This window comes from Trachurus trachurus (assembly GCF_905171665.1).
Source record: "Trachurus trachurus genome assembly, chromosome: 9".
NCBI classification, from domain to species: Eukaryota; Metazoa; Chordata; class Actinopteri; order Carangiformes; family Carangidae; genus Trachurus; species Trachurus trachurus.
The window spans coordinates 26636768-26640885 of NC_139895.1; the positions used below are offsets into that span (position 1 = coordinate 26636768).

The 4118-nt window shown below is 37.4% G+C and overlaps 2 long non-coding RNA genes across 2 annotated transcripts; both read left to right on the forward strand.

Moving 5' to 3' along the window:
- The first annotated feature begins 187 nt into the window (after positions 1–187).
- On the forward strand, positions 188–1488 carry LOC310992038. The gene is made up of 4 exons (XR_014595658.1): positions 188–313; positions 1044–1125; positions 1262–1367; positions 1456–1488. It is a non-coding gene; the product is annotated as an uncharacterized lncRNA (long non-coding RNA).
- A 1328-nt stretch (positions 1489–2816) lies between these two features.
- On the forward strand, positions 2817–4011 carry LOC310992040. The gene is made up of 4 exons (XR_014595659.1): positions 2817–2975; positions 3583–3655; positions 3794–3908; positions 3987–4011. It is a non-coding gene; the product is annotated as an uncharacterized lncRNA (long non-coding RNA).
- The last annotated feature ends 107 nt before the right edge of the window (positions 4012–4118 follow it).

The following is a 4118-nucleotide window of genomic DNA, read 5'->3' on the forward strand; positions in this document are numbered from 1 at the left end:
GGTTACTTTTTGATCAATGGGGATATTTAACTTTCACTGCCAAAAACAAGTAAAAACAAAGAGATCATTAATTTTATTATTATATTTCAACTATATATACTCAATGATAATGGTTTAATAATGTTATATTAGTGTTTACCTATTTTTGGGGGGCCCTGTCAGTCATGGGCCCTTGGAATTGTCCTAACTTTTCCCCCATACGGCCCCGCGCCCCCTATATAATACCAAAGCTTTCTGCACAAGCTTTGAACGAAAACGTAGTCTATCCTGAGCTCAACTATCACTACAATCTGACGAGTCTGTTATCACCATGGTGAGTTTTATTTTTTATTATTATTTTTTTTAATTGTTGTCAAGAAATATGAGGCCTTAGCCTATTGTTGGTAGCTGCTGTGTCTGAATTCACATGGCCATTTCAAATTAATGTGTAAATGCATTTTGCTCCAAAAAGCAGATGTTTATTCATTTATTTGAGTTGAGTTGAGTTAAGATTACTTTATTTATCCCATATGGCAATTCTATTTCTACAACTGACTGCCACACCACAATCACATAGCTACACAAGCATACATAGGCTACATACAATTTCATTGAGACTTCATCATCAATTAACATTATTGATAGATGATCCTGTAAGAGATGTTTCTTCATGAATGTTCCTTCTTCCCCTCCTCTTCTACTAAATCACCTCAGAAGAAATCCACAGATACTTGTCTGTTCATTTTAACCTCTCACAACAACAGTTTGGTTAAAATGCTGATTCCTGTTTCAAATGTGTTTGATATTTGTCTCATTGTGTCAGTATCATGTGTGATTGATCATACAATCTGGCTCATTGTTTCATTGTGGGAAGCAATGCTAAGACTCCCTAAACAGTCCAGTATAGATCAATAACTCATATCTTACACTTGTATCACATTAGATTTCTTTCTGACATGAGGAGGTCTCTATAGAGGAATTATTTGCAGTAATAAATAACTATCTCATGCAGGGATTTGAGTATTTCTAAAGTTTAAAATGTGATGTTCTTTGTTCCTCTGAAGAAATCCTTGGTTCTGGTGTTGCTGCTCTTCACTCTGCCCTCACTGTCAGATGCTTTTTGTACGGTCATGCCTCAGACCTTTGGTAAGAGAAAACAAAAAAAGGAAAATAACACACACAACCTTAAATACAATGTGTTCATTATGTTAATATCAAAAAGGATGTGATTCCACATTATGACAACATGGAAAAATATTCACCCACTCCGTACCACCCATAGGCATGACACATTGTCAGGATTATGCAGATAAAACATGGCATGCCGTGGGATCTTCATGGAGAAACAGTCAATGTATGGACTGCACTTGTGAAAGTTGTTGTTCTGCGTAAGTATATCACAACATTTCAGTGTTTAAATGCAAAGAAAAATCATCTGTGTATTTAGACATTTACTGTGGACTGTTTTCCACACAGATATTCCATCCCAAGGCAGTTCCCTGACGACTGTGTGTCAGTGTTTGACTCCAAGGAGTGTGTTTACAGAGTGCACAAGAGGGACGACCCAACAGTAGAGTGCCCCATTTATGGTGCAGTGGGGAAGTGATGCACTAATTGTCCATGGTCTGAAGATTAAATGAGGGAGGTCTGCAAAACCAAATGCTGTCTGTTTTGATGGTTTTGTTGTTTTGTAACTGTTGTGTACTTACATTAGATACTCATCAATAAAAGTTCCAATAAATAAATCATTCATTTCTTACTGACTGTATGAGAAAGAAGAGGATTTATAAACCAGAAAAACACAAAGCACATGGGCAGGAACACAGGAACAGACAGGTCAGTTCCTCATCACAGGTTGTAGGCTACTACTCTTACAAACCAATTGATAATGCCTTATAAGACAAGGTAAATAAGTAGAGCTTCAAAGATTGACATTTCAAAACATTTTAAGTGCACTACGTTCACACAGAGGCATGATGAGTTCACAATGATCACAACAGAATCCTTTGGTTTAGACAGAACTGAATTTGTCATGTGTTACACTTTTAATTGTTTGTTTTGTTTGTTCTTTTAACTTATATCTTTGTACCTCTGACTGTGTTTTCTTCCCTACATGGGGTTTGGAGTGTGGCACATGGACAGGGCCGTTGTATAGGGGAGAAAGGTGATGATAATTCTAGGGGCCCAACACCGAGTAGGGTCCACAAAAAACCCCAGTAGTCTAATCTTTGTATGAATTATTCTGCATAAGGCCCTGATTAGTAATGCTGCATTAGTATCAAAACAAAGTAGGCTAAATAAAAAATGATAATACATATGTAGTCGAAGAAAAAAAGTGGATAAGTCAGGGGCCCACTTTAGTATTCTTTCAGGGGCCCAGAATTCCTAGCAACGGCCCTGCACATGGATATCCAGTTTGTCGATCACAATTTTGCATCTCGTCTATAAACAGTTTGCCTCATGTCTTACTCCACTTTGATTCTGATTAAGTGGCAGCACTTCTGACATTCTTCACTAAAAACTACAAACATCCACCAGATGGTGGTGCCATATAAAAGTCAGGAGCCATGAATATTCTAACCATAACTTCATGACAATCCATTCATAAGATGTTGGTGTATTTCACTGGATAAATGCATGTTTTGATCTGCTGCTGGCAGTTAAATATCTTTCAGATTCATCTATTAGGGGCTCTGGATGTCTGCACAAAATTTCCTGGTTGCCACAAAAATTGTTGACCTGTTTCATTTCAGAGAAATGAATTGCACCAGCTTTGTGTTTCATTTAACATGCCAAATCAAACATGTAAACTGACAGTCAGTCCTCAGATAACCTAAAGTGACCTTTGCCATCCTAACTTACTGGAAGTTACAAATAGGGCTGACCCCCCCTCACTCCTATATAATACCAACGCTTTCTGCACAAGCTTTGAACAAAAACGTAGTCTATTCTGAGCTCAAGTATCACTACAATCAGACGAGTCTGTTATCACCATGGTGAGTTTTTTTTTTATTGTTGTCAAGAAATATGAGGCTAAATTGTTGGTAGCTGCTTTGTTTGAATTCATATAGGGCCGTTTCAAATTAATGTGTAATTGCATTTTGCTCCAAAAAGCAGATGTTTAATTCATTTATTTCATTGAGACTTCATCATCAATGAACATATTGATAGATGATCCTATAAGAGATGTTTCTTCATGAATGCTCCTTCTCCTTCTCCTCTAAATCACCTCAGAAGAAATCCGCAGATACTTATCTGTTCATTTTAACCTCTCACAACAACAGTTAAACAGTTAACATGCTGATTCCTGGTTCAAATGTGTTTGATATTTGTCTCATTGTGTCAGTATCATGTGTGATTGATCATACAATCTGGCTCATTTGTTTCATTGTGGGAAGCAATGCTAAGACTCCCTGTGATCAAGAAACAGTCCAGTATACTGTATGATCAATAACTCATATCTTACATTTGTATCACATTAGATTTCTTTCTGACATGAGGAGGTCTCTATAGAGGAATTATTTGCAATAATAAATAACTATCTCATGCAGGGATTTGAGTATTTCTAAAGTTTAAAATGTGATGTTCTTTGTTCCTCTGAAGAAATCCTTGGTTCTGGTGTTGCTGCTCTTCACTCTTCCCTCACTGTCAGATGCTTTTTGTTCGTACATGCCTGGTGCGTAGAGAAAACAAAAAAGGAAAATAACACACACAACCTTAAATACAATGTGTTCATTATGTTAATATCAAAAATGATGTGATTCCACATTATGACAACATGGAAAAATATTCACCCACTCCGTACCACCCATAGGCATGACACGTTGTCAGGATTATGCAGATAAAACATGGCATGCCGTGGGATCTTCATGGAGAAACAGTCGATGTCTGGACTGCACTTGTGAAAGTTCAAGCATATGTTGTACTGGGTAAGTATATCACAACATACACACAAAATCATAGTCTATGTGTATTTAGACATTTACTGTGGACTGTTTTCCACACAGAGTCTTCAAGCCAACGCAGTTCCCTGACGACTGTGTGTCAGTGTTTGACTCCAAGGAGTGTGTTTACAGAGTGCACAAGAGGGACGACCCAACAGTAGAGTGCCCAGTTTATGGTGGAAATGGTTGAAAAGT